This window comes from Sapajus apella, unplaced genomic scaffold (assembly GCF_009761245.1).
Source record: "Sapajus apella isolate SASKATOON/1434 unplaced genomic scaffold, GSC_monkey_1.0 scaffold2, whole genome shotgun sequence".
Taxonomy (NCBI): Eukaryota; Metazoa; Chordata; class Mammalia; order Primates; family Cebidae; genus Sapajus; species Sapajus apella.
In genome coordinates, this window is record NW_022436942.1 from 80,355,837 (window position 1) to 80,376,487 (window position 20,651).

The following is a 20,651-nucleotide window of genomic DNA, read 5'->3' on the forward strand; positions in this document are numbered from 1 at the left end:
GTGGTGGGTGTGTGTTTACAGTGTCTGTGTGTGGTGTGTGTAGTGTGTTGGTATGTGTGTGGGCTGTGGGTGTGTGTTTGCGGTATCTGTGTGTGGTGTGTGGGTGTGTTGTGTGTGGTGTGTTGGTATGTGTGTGGAATGTGTGTGTATGTTTATGGTGTCTGTGTGTGTGGAATGGTGTTGGTGTGTGTGGTGTGTTGGTGTGTGTGTGGTGTGTTGGTGTGTGTATGGGTGTGTATGTTTGTGGGGTCTGTTGTGGTGTGGTGTTGTGTGTCTTGTGTGTGTTTTGTTGGTGTGTGTGTGGAGTGTGTGGGTGTATGTATGTGTGCGGTGCACACTCACATACATACGTAGTGCTTGTGCAGCCGCTTTGCCACAGGTTCCTTAGGATTCCTGGCTGTGGCTTTTGGATCTGATTTAGAAAGGTGTTGGCAAGTAGCTTTATGGTTCTTAAGTGCCTTAGCAGAGGCCTCTAAACCAGATTCAAGGAGCATTTGTATTTATCCCAATGCAGTGCTTCCTCTGCGGAGATGTGTTTGCTGAAAAGTTGGGGAATTCTTTGAAGCTTAGGACCTTACTTTTTGGAATTTGTCCACATCTTTCAGGCCTCCTTCCAGATTTTACTCATTGTTATTTCTCTATGTTCATAGTATAGATTTTTTTTTTTTTTTTTACATTTTAAAATTAAAATTAACCTTTTCTTTTCAAGTTGCATTTTAAGTATCACAGAAAAATCAGAAATATAGGTAAAGCTAAAAGAAAAAATAAAAACTACAGCATCCAGAGATAACCTGTCAATTCTCTAGTGTTTATCCTTACAGACTTTATTTTTTATTTTTATTTTTTGCATGGTGAGTGTATGTATTTTTTTCCTTATTTTTATTTTAGTTTTGGGATGGAATCTTGCTCTGTCACCAGGCTGGAGTGCAGTGGCACGATCTTGGCAGACTGCAACTTCTACCTCCTGGGTTCAAGTGATTCTCCTGCCTCAGCCTCCCAAGTAGCTGGCACTACAGGCACACGCCACAACGGATTTTTCCATTTAATAGAGTGTGAACATCCTTCCAAGTCACAAAATATTCATTTGCAATTTTTTATTTTATTATTTTAAAGACAGGGTTTCACCGTGTTGGTCAGGCCGGTCTTGAACTCCCGACCTCAGGTGATCCGCCTGCCTTGGCCTCCAAAGTGCTTGGATTACAGGCGTGAGCCACCACGCCGGGCCTGCAATTTTTTATTTCTTAAAGACAGGTCTCACTCTGTTGCCTAGGCTGAGCTGCAGATGTGTAATTGTAGCTCATTGCAGCCTTGAACTCCTGGGCTCCAGCAATCCTCCAGCCTCAGCCTCCCGAGGAGCTGGGACCACAGATGCACACCACCACACCCGGCTTCTGCAGTGTTTCTTAGTGGCTGGATAGTATTTCTTTGTGTGGATGTACTATCGTTTATTTACTCTCTCTCTGTTGATCACTGAGAATATTTCCGTGGTGTTTTTGGTAACCCCTCTTGTGTTTCTGGGCCCCTGTTCCATTCATTTCTGTTTTCATACCCCCAGTTGGCTACTTTGTCTGAAAATATCTGTGCGTCCTCTTTCTTCCTGACGGTAGCCTTTACCCTGGGAAGCTTTCAGGACTCTAAAACGGCAGCAATTCCTGTCACCACGTTAGGCACCCCTACTTGTCCCACTGTCACACCCTCCTGGGACAGGCATTCCTGGTGGAATGGTGATCAGCAAGTACACAGCTGACCTCTTTATTCTGGGTCCAGGGCTGAAAGCTCTTGCGCTTTCACATGTGTCCAGCAGCCTGCAGCGGGGCAAGGGTAGAATGTATGGTCAGCAACGTGCCCACAGGACTGATGTCCCAGCTTGCGTGCCTTGTGGCGCGCTCCGCTGACAGACCCCTGAGGCTGTGACGGTAGTGTCCCTCCAGTGATTCCTGCCTTTGGCTGTTTATTCTGCCTGAGGTAGGAAGAGCAAGACTGCGTGAAAGTTGTGAGTCCTCCCAGCTGGCGTGAGCTCTCACGTGGTACTGGAACGCTGCGGATACGTGTCCCTGCGAGTTACAAAACTGGGGAATGACTTGGTACGTGGAAGGAAGAGCTGACTAAACACTCTGAAAAATGATTTAAGTACTTCTTGTCAGATCGAGTCCAGAGGTGCTGCTCGCTGGCTTGGCAGCTTTGCTTCTTAGCTGCTCGCTTATGTGCTTCCATGGGTCTATCTGTCCTAACACTTACGCTGTCAGCGGAGTGCTCGGCAGAGGGGCTGTGGGTTGAAGGCATGAAGACTTTGGTTATGTTTTGTTTTTGTTTTTTGTTTTTGATGGAGTTCTGCTTTTGTTGCCCAGGCTGGAGTGCAATGGCGCAATCTCAGCCTGCTACAATCTCTGCCTCCCGAGTTCAAGAAATTCTCCTGCCTGTCTCCTGAGTAGCTGGGATTATAGGCACCCACCACCATGCCCACTAATTTTTGTATTTTTAGTAGAGATGGGGTTTCACCATATTGACCAGGCTGGTCTCAAACTCCAGACCTCAAATGATCTGCCCACCTCAGCCTCCCAAAGTGCTAGGATTACAGGTGTGAGCCACTGTACCTGGCCTTTTTTTTTTTTTTTTTTTTTTTTGAGACAAGGTCTCACTCGGTTGCCCAGGCTGGAGTGCAGTGGTGTGATCACAGCTCACTGCAGCCTTGGACCCCTGGGCTTAAGCGGTCCTCTTGCCCTGGCCTTTCTACAGGTGTGAGCCACTGCACCTAGCCTCAATTTTAAAACATAACCAGGGCCAGGTTCGGTGGCTTATGCCTGTAATCTCAACACTTTGGGAGGCTGGTGTGGGAGGATCACTTGAGCCCAGGAGTTCAGATCATCCTGGGCAACATAGCAAGACCCTGTTTCTACAGACACCAAAAGATTAGCCAGGCATGGTGGCTTATATCTGTAGTCCCAGCTACTCAGAAGGCTGAGGCAGGAGGATCTCTTGAGCCCAGAAGTTGGAGGCTGCCGAACTATGATCACTGCACTCCCACCTGGGTGACAGAGTGAGACCCTGTCTCTAAAAAAAAACCACAACAATAAAATAAATTAAAATTGTTTAGGCCCAGCTGTGTGAAGACCGGTGTCCCCTGCCCTGCCCGCCGTCCCCCTGCTGTGTTCTTGCTGAGAACTCCTTCCTGAGGGCTCCATTTCCTGGCCCAGTAGAAGGCCTACTCCCAGCTCCCTAATCTCCCACGCTGGTCCCTTATCTGTTGGCCTAGACTCTCTTTCCCTTTAGTTTTGGAATCTGCCGTTTTTTTCCCTCCATGAGAAACCTTGGCAGAAGGCCTTGTCCATGGGAAATCAAAGGACCCAGTTAGCAGCTCAGCTCTGGCCTGTCCTTGGCCTTGGCCTTGGCTTTGCATAGTACTGTGAGCCAGCAGATAGGCAAGCTCACCTGTGCTATGCACGGCCTTCTCCAGATCCTTCTCAGAGCAGCCTACCAGAGGCTGTATTTGCAGAGGAGCTGGCAGGGCCTGTGTGGAGCCAGCTGCACTGCACCTGATAAGTTTGTTTGCTTATCTTTGTTTGTGTGCTTGTTGCTGGCTCCTTGGAGCTACGGGCGTGTTTGTGTGGTGTTGGAGATGGCTGACCCTGATTGGTAAAGCAGGGATAAAGCAAGCAGGGCAGGGTGTGGTGTGAGAAATTCTGTCATCTGGTCTGCCGGTGCCCCCATTTCTTCCCCGAAGAGAGATTTTCCTTCTGTTCTCTGTCCCAGAGGGCCCTGGAACAGCTGCTTTTAGGTTCTTGGAAAGATGGGGAGCAGCCACCCCCGCTAAGCAGCTCAGATTGAGGTTGGGGTGTGCTGCCCTCCCAGACAACTGGAAGGTTGACACAGCAGCGCTGTGTTTCAGCGCTTTGTTTTTTGTTGGCTGGGATCACTGGAAATATATCAGTGAGACGTAAATGTGTCCTGGGAGCTTGAGCTGCCCAGTAGGTGACCCATGGCTGCAGAACAACCAGCTCCAGTGATGTGTTGTCTTGGAAGGGCAGCTGGCCTGCCTTCTGTCAGGTCACATGGGTTGGCTGATACTGGTTTATGTGTAATTTTTTTTCCTCCTTTTTAACATGGTGCCTCAAAGTCATGGGGACTTAAAAGTAGAAATTAGGAGGGAAGGGCAGGTTTTTCAACTGGCTCCTGGGCTATGCTTGACAAAGGCATCATTGTTTTGAATAAAGTGCCAGTTGGTGTGGTGTGCGTCACTTTGGTGATCTGAAACTGGCTTCTTTTCTTCCACCTCTGCTGCTGATCCTTGGGCTGGGCTGGGAGGAGGACCGCTGTTTCCAGAGGAGAAACCGCCTCCGTTTGTGTCTCTGCTTAGCAGGAGCAATGGGAACAGCTCTTAGGACAGTGAGTTAAGTACTGCAGAGCACCCGGGCGTGGCAGCTCACGCCTGTAATCCCAGCACTTTGGGAGGCCAAGGCGGGAAGATCACTTGAGCCCAGGAATATAAGACCAGCCTGGGCAACAAAGCAAGACCCTCTACAAAAATTATTTTTAAAATTAGCCAGGGATGGTGGCCTGTGCCTGTGGCCCCAGCTACTTGGGAGGATGGCTTTAGCTGGGGAGTTTGAGGCTGCAGTGAACCATGATTGTGCCACTGCACTTCAGCCAGCCTCGGCAACAGAGCAAGGCCCTGTCTCAAAAAAACAAAAACAAAAACAAACACAAAAACCAAGCTATTACAGAGCAGACTGCGGTCTCTAGGTCTGTTGGGCATCCTGGACCCCAGCTGTTGCAGCCAGCCTTGCCTCTTGGTAATGCCCTAGGGGCATTGTGCTTCCAGGCATTACACTGTATGCTGGTGGCCTCAGCCTCCCTTAGCCCTTGCTTGTTCGAGACATGAGACCACCTGCTCTGGCCAAGCTCCCCACCTGCTGTCCCTGCAGCTCCGGTTGATTCTCCCCAACACCTTTTTGGTCCGGTGTCTGTCCTGTGTGTATATGATGCTTCAGGCTACAAATAACCAGCAAGAGAGAACAGTTCCTCTGCTGAACTCCCTCAGACTGAGGAGCAGAGCCTTGGGGTTTTGGCTTTCTGATGCCAACTTAGGTTGCATTGTCCTACCTCTGCCCTTCCTTGGTTTCCTATTTGTGTGGCTTTATGAGGAATATTCCTCATGTCCAGATATCTTTGTGTAAATCCCAGCCCTGAAGGAGTTTAGGGCATTAGGAGAACTCCGTGGAGGGTGGGAGGATGGAGCTGCTCACATGGAGAGGTGTTTGTAATGAGAAGATGGAGACTCATTTCCTCCCCAAGTCAGGAACTTCGTTTCTCTGCATTTGAATTAGTAGCTCTCCAAGTGTAGTGTGGTTATACCCCCACATTTGAAGAGCCTAAAAGGAGGAAATGCAGAGTGCAAAAAACATGTCAGGTCCCTTGCCCCAGACAGCCAAATTCAAGTGTTTTTTCCTCAAAGCTAGAGCTGCAGTGCAGGAGCAGTGTAGACCTGGTGGACAGAGGAGCTAGATGGCTGGGTGGTGAGATGAAATGACCTTACCATAGGGTTTGTCTTATTCAGAGACAGACTTGGGAAGCACCTCCGTGGTACCATTTGAGGAGCACAGAAGAATCTGTGAATGGATCTAAGATGACTTCTTTAGGTCAGTCCTTTGAGTTTTATGGGATTAGAGTTGGCTTGCTATTAAAATGTGTTTGCAAAAATACCTAATTTGTCTTCCCCTCTCTTATTTTTTCTTTTTTTTTGTTGCCCAGTCTGGAGTGCGGTGGTGCGATCTTGGTTCACTGCAACCTCCACCTCCCAGGTTCAAGCGATTCTCCTGCCTCAGCCTCCTGAGTAGCTGGGACTACAGGCGCCCGCCACCATGCCCAGCTAATTTTTGTACTTTTAGTAGAGACGGGGTTTCACCATATTGGCCAGGCTGGTCGCAAACTCCTGACCTTGTGATCCACCCGCCTCGGCCTCCCAAAGTGCTGGGATTACAGGTGTGAGCCACAGCGCCCAGCCTGTCTTCCCCTCTCTTAAGGAATAGAGAGCTTCCTTTGATATTAACCAGTTTTCTACATCACTGTTGTTTATTTTGTTAATCATCTCTTTTATAAAAATTAATCATTTTTGGCCGGGCATAGTGGCTCACACCTGTAATCGCAGCACTTTGGGAGGCCCAGGTGGGCAGATTAAGAGGTCAGGAGTTTGAGATCATCCTGGCCAGTGTGGTGAAACCCCATCTTTACCAAAAATGCAAAAAAAAATTAGCCGGGTGTGGTGGCGTGTGCCTGTAGTCCCAGCTACTCGGGAGGCTGAGGCAAAAGAATTGCTTGAACCTGGGAGGTGGAGGTTGCAGTGAGCAGAGATTGCACCACTACAGTATACTTCAGCCTGGGCGACAGAGCGAGACTCTGTCTTAACAACAACAAAAATTAACCATTTTTAATGGGCAGTAGAAATCTCTCTCAAATACATACTCATTTTGGCTGCTTTCTTGAACATATTAAGCACAATATAACTTGATTATTTAGAAACATTTTGAATATTATTTATTACATTATTGTGTAATCTATTTAATATTATTTATTTAATTTTATTTATTACATTATTGTGTAACAATCTCCATTGTTACGGTATATTGAATTCTCTGCTCAGCAGTCCTATATTCTCTCATGAGTTAGGTTTTCAAATTGAATGATCGTCTCCTCTAGGCTGTTGGCTGCCACTTGCTCAGCAGTGAGTTTCCCTTTTTGTCTGGTGTCTCCCATTTTCTGTTGGTTTGCATATGTTGTTAAATTGAGTGTAAAATCAGGGTAATTAACTTAGTGAGGGTTTAGAGACTCTCCTCTGAGTCAAGTGCACAGACCTTTGTTATCTATCTTGAATTACTTTTACTTCTGGATAACTAAATTAAGCTCCAGATAATTGTGAGATAATGGTATACGTACAGACTCCTTTTACAGAATACTCCAAAGCCATTATTAACCAGTAACATCAGTGAATGTTGTTCACCAGATTAACTTGTATATGTAATAGAAATTATCTGCTGGCCGGGCACGGTGGCTCTCGCCTGTAATCCCAGCACTTTGGGAGGCCGAGGCGGGTGGATCACGAGGTCAAGAGATCGAGACCATCCCGGTCAACATGGTGAAACCCCGTCTCTACTAAAAATACAAAAAATTAGCTGGGCATGGTAGCACGTGCCTGCAATCCCAGCTACTCAGGAGGCTGAGGCAGGAGAATTGCCTGAACCCAGGAGGCAGAGGTTGTGGTGAGCCGAGATCGTGCCATTGCACTCCAGCCTGGGTAACAAGAGCAAAACTCCGTCTCAAAAAAAAAAAAAAAAAAAGAAATTATCTGCAAATCATGTGAAAGGGCAAAGATCCTAAACTCTTCAAAAAATTACAGTATATTCTCATTTTTGAAATGTGGCAGATAAGTAAACTCAATCAACAGGGTAGACTGTGTCCCAGGCTAACTGAATTTTGCTTTTTGCCAATTATGAGATGTACATTCACTTCTTCCCCTTTGCCAAGAGGAAATAGTTTTGTGGAGGTTCTTTTTCTTCCCCCTCCCTCATTGTATAGAGGTGCATACTCATGGTCAAATATGGGATTCAGACATTTCAGAAAGATAGGAAGAAAAGAACCTTGGAAAGGTGCTCTTGGAGTTACACCCTGTTGTTTTGTTACTTTGCTTTTTTTTTTTTTCTTTTTTCTGTGCCCATGTGGTTAAAAATAGACCTGCAGCATCATTTTCAGTAGTCTTTTGAAGAGCAAAAGTTTATTTTGAAAAAGTCTAATATATCTGTCTTTTTTTTCTTTTCACGCCTTTTGTGTTAGATTTAAGAAATTTTTGCCAAGTTCTCTAAGGTTTTTCTCCTATATTCTCTTCAAGAAGTTTTATAGTTTTAGCTCTTACATTTAGAATGTGAATGATTTTAATTTAATTTTTGTGTATGGTGTGAGGTAAGGGTTGTGATTCAGCTAAATAGTCCTTTGATGAATATCCTTGTTAATAGCTCTTCTCATTACACTTCTTAAATTATTTCCTTAAGATACATTCTTAAAAGTGAAACTACAGCATCAAAGTAGGTATCTACACTGAAGTATGATGTATGCTGCAAGGGTAGTTTTCAAAAGTTCTATTAATTAGAAAAGACAACCCCTAGAATGGGAGAACATATTGACAAAGTATGTATTTAATAAATGATGTATATTTAGAATATATAAAGAATTCTACAAATTAAAAATAACTCAATTTAAAAAAATGGACAAAGGACTTGAGTAGACATTTTCCCAAAGAAGATATACAAATGGCTAATAAACATGTGAAAAGATGTTTAATACCAATAATCGTTAGGGAAATGCAGGTCAAAACCACAGTAAGAGGCTACTTCACAGCATTAGTATGTGGAACGTGTTGGTAAGCATGGAGATTGGATCCCTCTGCGTGCTGGTGGGAACATACAATGATGCAGCTGCTGTGGAAAACAGTCTGGCAGCTCCCCAACACATTAAACATGGAGTTACCATGTGACCCAGCAATTCCCTTCCTAAGGATCTCCCCAAGAAAATATAGTCCCTATAAAAACTTGTACAAAGATGTTCACAGAAGTGTTACTCATAACAGCCAAAAGTTGGATATAATCTAAATGTCCACCAGCTGATGAATGGATTAAACAATGTGATACATGCATACGATAGAATGTTCAGCAGCAAACAAGACTGGAATGCTGACAAGTGCCACATGGATGACCCTTGAAAACATGATGCCGAGTGAAAGAAGTCAGTCCCAAACGGTTACATATTATATGATTCCAGTTATATGAAATACCAAATGTCCAGAATTTGTGTTCATATAGAGACAGAGTGGATTGACAGTTGTTTAGGGTTGAAGTGGAATAACTGAAGAGGGTGGCCATTTCTTTTAAATGCGCTAAAATTGTGATGGCAGTTGCATAGCTCTCTGAATATATGAAACATGATTGAATTGTACACTTTATTTTTTGAGTCAGGGTCTCACTCTGTCGCCCTGGCCGGAGTTCAGTGGCGTGATCACGGCTCTCTGTAGCCTTGACCTCCCAGGCTCAAGCCATCCTCCTGCCTTGGCCTCCCAAGTAGCAGGGACTACAGGTAGATGCCGCCATACCTGGCTAATTTTGTATTTTTTTGTAGAGATGGGTTTTTGCCCTGTTGCCCAGGCTGGTCTCTAACTTCTGGGCTCAAGCAGTCCTCCCGCCTTGGTCTCCCAAAGTGCTGAGATTACAAGTGTAAGCTACCATGCCTGGCCGAATTGTATACTTCAAATGAGTGAACTGTATGGTATGTGAACTATAGTCCAATAAAGCTGTTACAAAAAGCAAGTTGTAGCAGTTAATAGTCCCACTAGCGTTATTTAAGAAAGTCCAACTCCTTATATTGTTCCTGATCCTGAATATCATTACTGTAATTTAAAAACTTCAATCAGCTCTATTAAGGTATAATATGTAAACAATAAAATTCACCCTTACAAGTGGACTTATCTATAGTTTTGGCAAGTTTATGCATGTGTGACCACTGCAATCAAGATATAGAACATTTCCGTGACCCCAGAAGGTTCCCTTGCCCCCTTGCCAGGCATCTTCCTCTTCACCATCTGCGTGCTATCACTATGAATTAGATTAGTCTTTCTGTGTGTTTTATATAAATGGAATCAGACAGTTTGTATCTTTGTGTCTCTCTTCCTCTGCTCGGTGTGTTGCTATCTGCACCTGTAGTTAATATTCTATCCTATGGATATAGCAGTGTGTTTTCTCCATTCATCTGTCGATAGATGTATTTGGTTTATCTTCAGTTTCCTTGTTTTCAGCTTTACCGTAGTTACCCCTTTTTTTTTTTTTGGGGAAGACAGTGTCTCACTCTATTGCCCAGGCTGGAGTGCAGTGGTGTGATCTCGGCTCATTGCAACCTCCGCCTCCCGTCTTCAAGCGATTCTCCTGCCTCAGCCTCTTGAGTAGCTAGGACTACAGGTGTGCACCACCACACCCAGCTAATTTTTGTACTTTTTTTTTTTTTTAAGTAGAGACAGGGTTTCACCATGTTGGCTAGGCTGGTCTTGAACTCCTGACCTCAGGTGATCCACCTGCCTCGGCCTCGCAAAGCGCTGGGATTATAGGCATGAGCCACTGCACCTGGCCTAATTACCCTGCTTTTTAAAATCTTTGTTAATCTGAAAGGCAAAAGAAAAAACAAGGTATCTCTGGTGCTTTAATTTACATTTCTTTGGTTCTAGTTTTCTTTGGTTCTTATTTATATTTAAGAATGTCCTTTTACCTCTTCTGTTTTTTTTTCTTTTTTCTTTTTTTTAATTGGGATATTGGCCTTTTTGCCAGTTTTTTTTTTCTTTCAACTTTTTATTAAAAAAATCGTAACAGAGAAAAGTTGGAATAATGGTGGCGTCATCTTTGCAGACAGTGTCTCACTTAACATTCACCTCACTTGTTTTATGGATCTCTCTCTCCCACTTTGAGACAGTTTAGGGGAAAAATTGCAGATATTAATGACATTTTATTCCTAGAAATAAGGATATTCCCTTTCATAACTATTATGTCATTTTTATGCCAAAGAAAATGTTGATTCTATAATATGTAATGTATGGTCTATATGAAAAGATTTCCCAGTTTTCCTCAAAATGTCTTTTGTGACTAGTTTTATGAATCAGGACCCAACTTGGCACTTGGTTTTCATCTCTGTAGCCTTTTTTCTTGTAGAAGAATCCTTCTGCCTTTCCACCCGCTGTGGCTCTGAACTTTTGAAGGGACTGGCCCAGTCGTCGTGAAGTTTGTCCCACAGTCCACATTTGTCCTCGTGTGGAACGTGTTTCCCTGCTCCCTGTGCTTCCTCTAGACCATGTGTGAGTCCTGAAAGGCTTTGTTAGATTTAAGTGGAACATTTTTGGTGGATGCTTCACGGGTGATCACATCAAAGGTACATACTGTCAGGTTGGCGCACTGTTGGTGGGGCTGAGTTCCACCATTTGATTCAGACCTTGACAGCCACATCTTTTTGATCTCTGTGCAGTGAAGCTTCACTGATTGTGGAACTCCTTACACCTTAACAACTAAGCCTTTTTCATAATGCCTCCCTCAGTTTGACACTTACCTTCTAACTTTGCTTATTGATTTTTTTTTTAATTTAGAAGGGATTTTTCCCTTAAAAAAATTTTTTTTATAGATACAGGGTTTCACCGTATTGGCCAGGCTGGTCTCAAACTCCTGACCTCGTGATCCGCCTGCCTCAGCCCCACAAAGTGCTGAGATTATAGGCGTGAGCCACTGCGGGTTCAAGTGGTTTTCCTGCCTCAGCCTCCTGAGTAGCTGGGATTACAGGCATGTGTCATCACGCCGGGCTAATTTTGTATTTTCAGTAGAGACAGGTTTTCTCCTTGTTGGTCAGGCTGGTCTCAAACTCCCGACCTCAGGTGATCTGCCCATCTTGGCCTCCCAAAGTGCTGGGATTACAGGTGTGAGCCACCACTCCTGGCTGATTTTTCACTTTTATGTAGTCAAAACACCCATGTTACAAAAGTGGTGTCTGTCAAAAACTTCCCTTTTATAAGCTCTTCCTTCCCCTTCTTTTCCTCCCCTCTTTCTTGACCTGCTTTACTTCAGAACCTGGTGTGATAAGTTAGCTTCGATTCCTATTCTGTCATCTTTTTGGACTACAGATTCAGAAAATTACATTTGACTCAAGTGTGAAATCTTGGCCAACTAGCTTTCCATCGCTTCACTTGCTCTTCTTTTTCAAGGACTTAGCTGTCACCCAGGCCAGCCCCGGGCTGGGAAAAGTAGCAGCAAAGTTGGGACTTTGATCCTAGGCTCCGCACCACTAGTGGTGTTATCTTAACTCCTCTGTCTTCAAAGCTGCAGGCCCATTTATGGTGGTGATGGAGAAGGGAGGGAAGAGCATGGGCCAGATGCCAAAGCCATTCATATCTGGAGAAGGCCTCCTGATTCCCTCTGCCTGAAACCCTTTTCTCTACCTTCTCTTTCCCTTGGAGACACTGCTCAGGCATCCTGATTAAGGAAAACACCATTGAGTGCCCCTCCATTGCGTTTCTGTACACCCTTCACACGCCTTTGCTCACTCAAAGGAAGACCTTTTATCTTCTACATTAGCTCATGAGATCCTGAGGGCGGGGCCAGGGATGGCGTCATCTCTGGCCCTCCATGCAGAGCCTGACACATCGGGCTTTGGTAAGTGTTGCTGGGATGTCCCACTCCCTGGCCTGCAGAGGGTTTCTATATGGTGTGGATGCATTTGATTTCTGGTGGTGAAAGCCAGATGGAACCACTGGCTCTTTTTTTTTTTTTTTTTTAAATCCAAACAGACATTTATCTTTACCTTATAAATAGAAAGGACCTTTTGTCCTTTCCCTTTGTAACCGTTGCAGCTCCCCTGAAGCTGGCTTCTCAGCACTCTAGGGGAATCATTTCTTATTTCACTACTTTTTTTTTTTTTTTTTTAAGACAGAGTCTCACCCTGTTGCCCAGGCTGGAGTGCACTTGTGCAATCACAGCTAACTGCAACCTCTGCCTTCTGAGTTCAAGTGATCCTCCTACCTTAGCCTCCTGAGTAGCTGGGACGACAGGCTACTCAGTCCCAGTAGTCCCACTACTCAGTGCACCACCATGCCTGGCTAATTTTTGTATTTTTAGTAGAGACAGGGTTTCACCATGTTGACCAGGCTAGTCTCGAACTTCTCACCTCATGTGATCCACCCACCTTGGCCTCCCAAAGTGCTGGGATTACAGACGTGAGCCACCACGTCCAGCCTTCACTACTGTTTATTCCCATAGATTCATAGAACTGAAAGAGATGCAGCAGCATCAGCGGCACTAGCTACTGGGTGCAGGACTCCAGCCGGGCCTGTGTTCCTCCTCGGAGAGCACTGACAGGTGTTCGCCGGTCACCAACACTCCTCTTTGTGTTCTCTATCTCTCACCCTCTCCCAGGTTGTCCGCTCTCTAGCTTGACTAAGAGGCACTTGATAAGGGTCACTGCTGTGAAGTGTGCCTGAGAGCTGATGCTGCAGGCAGTCATCAGGCCCTCGGTGGCCTTCCCTTGCTGCAGGAGCTGGGGGTGCAGGTGATGGGACAGCTGTGAAACCCCCAGCTGCGATTCCTTTGGAAAGGCTAATAAAGACACCTACTTCTGCTTGTGCTGTAGTTGCTGGTGGGATGCGTTTGCATTTTCCTGGATGTTCCTAATCTCACAGCTCTGGTTCTCTCCAGCTTCCCAGCGCCTTTGCTTATCACCCTCTCCCCCATCCCCCACAGTAGTTCCTCCTCTTCCCCTCCAGAGTTACAGAGACTTTAATCATGCCTTCCCACAGCACAGCGAGTCAGAGAGCCCTGAACATTTTGGGAAGCATCAGCTGAATGCATGAATTCTTTTTACTGAGAACCTCCTGTGTTCTATATAGAATACTCAGTCTGCTCTAAATACCTGGCTTCATTTCCTTCTTACCACAGCTCTGTGAAGCAGGTTTCTTTTTTTTCCCAAAGAAAGTGAAGTTCTGAAAGGCTGCAGAGCTGGTAGGGGGTGACACTGGCTGCCTTCTCCCGGCTCTCCTGTAGCCAGTGGTGATGGGATGGTTAGAGAACTATCTTTCCAAGTTGGCCCTGGTTGGAAGGTGTGGGGTTTGGGGGGACACTGCCCTCTCTCGGCTCTCCCCTGGCCAGCGGTGACCGGGTGGTGATAAAAGCATCTTTCCAAGCTGGCCCTGATTGGAAAGCGTGCCATGTGTCTCTTGTGAAGGGCGGCCTGGTCTGCGAAGCTGCTGATGGAGAAAATGATTTTTTTTTTTTTTTGGTAGAAAAAATGAATTTTTATGACATTAAGAAAGAATCAGATTTCCTCAGTAAAATCTGGGTTAATATCTGATTCCTTCAGATATTATCATTCCTCCTTAGGAAAGGGTAGCAGGCACTTGCACAAAGCATGAGTCACATTACGGTAAAAAATCAGCATAAGTGGTTGGCTTCAAGTTTTGTTTATAATTCCTCTCTCTCTTCTTGACTCCTCCCCACCTCTAAATGCATACTGGTCCCCAAAATCTGCAGGAAGAAGAACAAAATCTCCTTCGAATTTGGGTCACACCCTTTCATTAGTCTGTGATCACTGCAGGGCCTGTGTTTTGATTTCATTTGTGAGTGTGGAGGGAACCCATAGTACATCAGGGACTTCTGAGAAATATCACTCTCTGGGCAGACTTCTTTTTCCTGCTGTGTAGTTTTTCTTAAATTATCTGTACCTTACAAATTCTCATTTCATTTTAGTCTATTCTTCCAGGAGGCCTTGAAACAGGGGTAAATGAAAAGAGAGACATTAGTTACTCTGACCTTGACTTTTAGTGACTAAACGGGTGCTCACCCTCAAGTGAAACTATAAAAAATATACTTTCCATTTTAGGTGGCACAATCTCAGCTCACTGCAACCTCTGCCTCCTGGGCTGAAGTGATTCTTCTGCCTCAGCGTCCCGAGTAGCTGGGATTACAGGCACCCACCACCACGCCCAGCTAATTTTTGTATTTTTAGTAGAGATGGGGTTTTACCATGTTGGCTAGGTTGGTCTTGAACACCTGATTTGAAGTGATCCGCCCGCCTTGGCCTCCCAAAGTGCTGGGACTACAGGTGTGAGCCACCACGCCTGGCTAATTTGTATTTTTAGTAGTGACGGGGTTTTGCCATGTTGGCCAGGCTGGTCTCAAATTCCTCTCCTGAAGCAATCCACACTAGGATTATAGGTGTGAGCCACCATGCCTGGCCCAAATTGTTGCTTTTGACAGGAAGGAAAGAAATGTAGATATGGGGAATGCTGACAAAGGTGTAATTCATTCATATGTCTCCGGACACAGACAGAAGGGCTGTTTGACCTCAGTTGGTTTGGCCAAGGAGATTTGCAGCATTTCTCAAATATAAAAACTGTTTTTACAGCTTGCCTTCAATTTAGTGGATTAGGCTTCAACTCTTCTGCCCATCCCAAAGTCCTCTGCTTCTTGGAAGGTTAATAAGTTGACTAAAAAACACCCATGGGAAGAGGCTGAAAAGGAGAGATTTGGGATGACGACCGATTCTCAGTAGCAGATGGGAGGGAAATCATCTTTAGCAGGCAAAGGGAAAACGAATTTTATTTTGGAATTTCTATTATGCGAGGAGGGTAGTACAAAGTTGTTTGTATGCTTTTTTGAATTCTCTTACTCAAGCCAGAATCCTGTGTTTGCAGTGGGTGTTACAGGATCCAGCTATTCTTCCTTTTGCCTAATGGAAGAGGGTGTGACCCCAGTGCATCCCTGCTCTGGGTGCCTCTCATTTGTATTCTTTAGGGCCAGGAACTCTTTTTCTGGGGAGGGGTACAATTCCAGACCATTAAAAGTAGAAAATAATTGGGAACAATCTTATTTAACTATCTCTTGTCTCTAAAAGGGAAAAACCTATTTAAAGCCTATTTAGGTTTAGGGTCAGGCATGGTGGCTCACATGTGTAATCACAGCACTTTGGGAGGCCGAGGCAGGAGGATTGCTTAAGCTTAGGAGTTCGAGACCAGCCTGGGCAGCATAGGAAGATGCTTATCTCTACCAAAAAAAAAATTTTTTTTTTAGCTGGGCATGTTGGTGCATGCATGTAGTCCCAGCGTCTTGGGAGGCTGAGATGGGAGGATCACACGAGCCCAGGAGTTCAAGGCTGCAGTGAGCTATGATTGTGCACTGCACTCCAGCCTGTAACAGAGCTAGACCGTGTCTCTTAAAAAGAAAAAAAAAGTCTATTTATAGGTCTTGGCTACCTAGCCAGTGTTACCTTGTCCTTTTAAATGCATCAGATAGCTTCAGATTTCTCTGACTTGTAAGTAGGTTGTATAGCCGGCAGTGCCTTGAGATGACTAATAATGGTGATAATATCAGATTTGTTTTTTGTCAGTCTTCATAGGTGCGTTTCATTTGCAAGTATGATCTGTTTCTATTACCTCTCTGGTAGCCAGTTTCTAGAGTATTGATTCCAGGTGTGTACTCTGGCCAGCGAACACTGTTCTTGATTTATTTCCTCTTTAAGCCAGATGTCTGCAGTTGGGTGGAGTTTTTCATTCTTTACATAAACATTTTACCTTGGTGAATATTTGAACCAACTACCAACTAATTACCTTTTTATGAAGGTGCCAGGGAAAAGCTGTATTCTTTGGCGACAGTCATTTCTAGTACTGAATATAGTGGAAACCTTGCCCTTTTGTCTGTGGCTTAGCCACTTGGTCAGGGAGAGGGTGGCAGTTGCCCTAATCAGTTAGGTGGGGCTATGTCAAACACAATAAAATGTGGATAGTGCTTGTGTTTGAGTACCGTAACTGCGTGATTTGGTTTGTTTTGCTGCTTTTTCTTTCTTAATTTCCTTTTTACATTATTTAGAAATGCTACAAAAGTATGATCGGAAATGTGAAAGAGGTACATGAAGCAAATTATAGAAAACCTGACAGCTTTAGATTTCTCTTACTGTTTAAGTAGGTTAAGCAGTGTAGGTAGAGTAACATTCCTTAATCTAATATGGAGATGGCCCAGTTTGAAGTGGGGTGCTGCCCACATCAATTTATTAAACACAATCCCAATCAAAATATTAGAATAGATTTTTTTCTTTTAGAATAGTTTTCTTTTGAGATTTGTCAACATGGTTGCAAAGTTCACTTGAAAGAACAGTAGGCAAGAATTCTAAAATTGTTTTAAAAGATGATGGTGCTAACCTTACCTAGATAGTAAAGCATATCACAGAGTCGTGATTGTTAAATCAGCGCGATAGCAACGTAGGATTGGACACAGGTCAGTGGTGATGCAGGGCCAGAACAGGCCCTGGTGTATGTGGAGAATCAACGTATGTTAATGGAAGTGTCATAAGTCACTGTGGGAAGATGAGACGAGATAACTAGTTGGCATTTTTTTGGTGAGTTGGGTAAAGAGTAAATTGTTTTTTTTCCCCAGATGAATCAGTTACGTGAAAAGTAAAATCATTAAAAATGTATGTACAAAACACCATAAGAAACAGAACATCCAGAAGTGGTCTCAAATATATGTATCTATGGGGAGGTGGGTGTATGATGAAGATGGACCTTAGTTTAAAGGGGAAAGATGGATTATTTAGGAAATCCTACATAAAGCAGGATCACTACATCATCCCTGTGTGTTCGTTCCACCACATAAATCCCAGTTGACTTTATTAAACTGAATGTAACAAGGGAAGCTGTGAAAGTTCTAGAAGAAAATAGATAAGTGTTTTCACAGTCTTAGGCTAGGAAAAGCCTTGTTAAGTATAGCACCAAAAACAGAAACATAAAAGAAAGGACTTTTAAATTTCAACAATGTTAATGAAAATTAGTGTTTATCGCAGCATTGTTTATAATAATGAAGAATTGAAACAGCACATCTCTTAATATAAATGTATATCTATGGGGAAATAGCTAAGTGGATTATGATAAATATGTACAGTGAATACTCTGTATCTAAAAATAAAAACAATATAAAACTTTATTGGCATAAGATGTCTGTGACATATAAGTGAAAAATGGGTAATAAGCTTGTTGCTACCTGTTTAAGCATTATGTTTTTCATATCTATATGTGTGTGTGTAGTATATATATATATATATATATATATATTTTTTTTTTTTTTTCGAGGCAGGGTCTCACTCTGCCACCTAGGCTAAAGTGGCAAGATCACAGCCCACTGCAGCCCTGGAGCCTCTCCCTCCCGGGCTCAGGTGCTCCTCCCACCTCAGTCTCCTGAGTAACTGGGACTGCAGGCATGTACCACCACACCTGGCTAATTTTTTTTTGAGACACAGTCTCACCCTGTCATCCTGGCTGGAGTGTAATGGCACAATCTTGGCTCACTGCAGCCTCCGCCACCCGGGTTCAAATGATTCTTCTGCCTCAGCCTCCTGAGTAGCTGGGATTACAGGCATGAGCCACCACGCCCGGCTAATTTTTTGTATCTTTAGTAGAGATGGGGTAGCCAGGCTGGTCTCAAACTCCTAACCTCATGATCCACCCACCTCTGCCTCCCAAAGTGCTGGGATTACAGGCATGAGCCACTGCGCCGGCCAATTTTTGTATTTTTAATAGAGACAGGGTTTCACCTGGTTGGCCAGGTTGGTCTCAAACTCCTGACCTCAGGGGATCCACCCACCTTGGCCTCCCAAAGTGCTGGGATTACAGGTGTGAGCCACCACACCTGGCCCTGATTTTTGTATCTTTTTTAGAGATGGGGTTTTGCCATGCTGTCCATGGTGGTCTGGAAATCCTGGGTTCAAATGATCCGCATGCCTTAGCCTCCCAAAGTGCTAGGATTATAGATGTGAGCCACCACTCCTAGCCTATTCATATTCTTTATTTGTATACATACGTAATCAGATAAATACGTATTGCCAGGACTTAAGGGCCAACCACAGAGTTAGAATAGTACATACAACTACCTTCATTTTCTTTTTTCTTTCTTCTTTCTTTTTTTTTTGAGACAGTTTCACTCATGTTGCCCAGGCTGGAGTTCAGTGGCACGATCTTGGCACACTGCAACTTCCACCTCCCAGGTTCAAGTGATTCTCCTGCCTCGGCCTCCCAAGTACCTGGGATTACAGACATGTGCTACCACACCTGACTAATTTTATATTTTTAGTAGAGACAGGGTTTCATCATGTTGGTTAGGCTGGTCTCTAACTCCTGACCTCAGGTGATCTACCCATCGTGGCCTCCCAAAGTGCTGGGATTACAGACATGAGCCACTGCGTCCGGCTGACTGCCTTCATTTCTTCTTTTTTTTTTTTTCAGACAGAGTTTCGCTCCTGTTACCCAGGCTGGAGTGTAATGGTGCGGTCTTGGCTCACCACAACCTCTGGCTCCTGGGTTCAAGCAATTCTCCTGCCTCAGCCTCCTGAGTAGCTGAGACTACAGGCATGCGCCACCATGCCCAGCTAATTTTTGTATTTTTAGTAGAGATGGGGTTTCACCATGTTGACCAGGATGGTCTTGATCTCTTGACCTCGTGATCCACCCGCCTTGGCCTACCAGAGTACTGGGATTATAGGCGTGAGCCACCGTGCCCGGCCGACTGCCTTCATTTCTAACACCAAATGAAAAAAGCGTGGATGGAGAGTTTCTAAAACCACCCTCAGGTTCAGTAACTCACTGGAAAAACAGAACACACTGAAAAGCATTATATTCATGGTTGCAGTGTATTATAAGGAAAGGATTCAAATTAAAATCAGCCAAGAGCTGAGTTTTTACTGGACTTGATTCATTCTACCCCTGTGGCTGACCTGTAGTCTCCAGCTCCTCCCAGATGTCTGGCAAAGACCTTTAGTTATCCTTTCCTCTGGAGGTTGGAACTGATACCCTGTGCTGCAGGACCCCCATTGTAAATCAAATTGGCAACTGTTCTGTGGCTAAACAAAGACACTCCCATCAGGCAAAACTAATTTCTAATTTCAGGGGCCTAGAATTCACCTCCCAGGGTATAGGCTGGACCTCTCTTTGGGAAGGTCACTTCTTTTTTGGGGGGGAGCGAGGGCAGGGACAGGATCTTACTCTGTCATCCAGACTGGAGTGCAAGGCGCAATCTTAACTCACCGCAACCTCCGCCTCCTGGGTTAAAATGATTCTCCTGCCTCAGCCTCCTGAGTAGCTGAAATTATAGACATGTGCCACTAATGCCCAGCTAATTTTTGTATTTTTAGTAGAGACAGGCTGGTCTTGAACTCCTGACCTCAAATGATCCATCCACCTCAGCTTCCCAAAGCACTGGGATTACAGGCATAAGGCACTGTGCGGAGCCAGGAAGGCTACTTCTTTACTACACAGTATTACTGCCAAAATGTAACAAATTATTTTTAGGTGGTGGAATTGAAGGTGACTTTGTTTTTGTTCTTTGTACTTTTCCTTATTGTTTGAATTTTCTTTCACTATGAGTGCATATATATATATTTTTTTTTTCTTTTTAATCAATAGAACTACAAAAGCTTAAAAGATAAAAGTGAAAACTAAATCTCTGAATGGGTGGGAGGGCAGACAGGGAGGCAATACAAGAAATTATAAAGAAAGACCAGTAGAGGCCAGGCACAGTGGCTCACACCTATAATCTCAGCACTTTGGGAATCTGAGGCGGGTGGATCACCTGAGATCAGGAATTCAAGACCAGCCTGGCCAACATGGTGAAACCCTATCTCTACTAAAAATACAAAAATTAGCCGGGCATCGTGGCGGGCACTTGTAATCCCAGCTGCTTGGGAGGCTGAGGCAGGAGAATTGCTTGAACCTGGGAGGCGGAGGTTGCAGTAAGCTGAGATTGCACCATTGCACTCCAGCCTGTGACGAGTGAAACTCCGTCTCAAAAAAAAAAAAAAAAAAAAAAACCAAAACACAATGGAGATGACTCTGCAAATATGTAACCTATATTCAAAGACTTGCTATAAAAACAAGTAAAAGACAGTGAAAATCCTAGGGGAAACATTTGCTGAAACATCACAAAACATTAGTACCAGTAATATTATAATATTGCAAATATATAATAACAAGGAAAACAACAGCTCACAGCTGGGCGTGGTGGCTCACGCCTGTAATCTCAGAACTTTGGGAGGCCGAGGTGGGCAGATCACCT

General features: G+C 44.4%; 1 protein-coding gene and 1 long non-coding RNA gene across 4 annotated transcripts in view; both read left to right on the forward strand.

The window, feature by feature from the left end:
* The window catches only part of MLXIP (MLX interacting protein), a 64,889-nt gene that overhangs the window by 16,295 nt on the left and 27,943 nt on the right, over nucleotides 1–20,651 (forward strand). The gene's annotated exons all lie outside the window — the stretch shown is intronic.
* LOC116526257 lies at nucleotides 7,336–8,353 on the forward strand. The gene is made up of 2 exons (XR_004258070.1): nucleotides 7,336–7,537; nucleotides 7,572–8,353. It is a non-coding gene; the product is annotated as an uncharacterized LOC116526257 (long non-coding RNA).